This window comes from Wasmannia auropunctata, unplaced genomic scaffold (assembly GCF_000956235.1).
Source record: "Wasmannia auropunctata unplaced genomic scaffold, wasmannia.A_1.0 LD336097.1, whole genome shotgun sequence".
In the NCBI taxonomy this organism is placed as follows: Eukaryota; Metazoa; Arthropoda; class Insecta; order Hymenoptera; family Formicidae; genus Wasmannia; species Wasmannia auropunctata.
This window is the reverse complement of record NW_012026793.1, coordinates 1,156,192-1,156,858: the sequence shown is the minus strand read 5'-3', so window position 1 is coordinate 1,156,858 and position 667 is coordinate 1,156,192.

Below are 667 nucleotides of genomic sequence, written 5' to 3'. Positions count from 1 at the left end.
ATGTTAAGAATTGCGCATTACAAAATGTATTTAAAATATATAACTGGTGGTCACACCATTAAATAAACAATAAAATGTATAATATTTTAATCAATAAAATGTGAAATTTTTAAAATTATGTTTCTTTTCCTTTTCTTCGTACATGTATATGGCACTACTACACTGCGATGTGTGCGAGACACGTTCATCTTTGACGCGGATCAAATTTCTACCTGGTCGCGAACGAAAGAACATTTCTACGCCGTTAGGAATGATAGCGATAGAATAGGTTCAATAGCCGGTTCGACAGGCTGTTTTTGGACAGACAGGCAGTTCAACAGACAGTTCGACAGGCGGTTTTTTGGACAGACAGGCAGTTCAACAGACAGACAGTTCGACAGGCGGTTCGATTGAACTGACGGGCAGTTTGACAGATCAGTAGTATCGATTCGACTGACGGTTCAATAGAACAAGGGTGTCGGTTTGATAGAACAGCGGTATCAGTTTGATAGAACAGGGGTATCAGTTCGATTGGCGGTATGATGATGGTTTCATATTACGCGTCTTCGTGACTTTGCCATGACATTGAGATGCGGCGAATGCTGACATGATCATTTTTTATCTTGACCCATATAATATATCCAACTAATAAAGGTTGCGGAATAATATGAATTTCTATGTAGTTAAA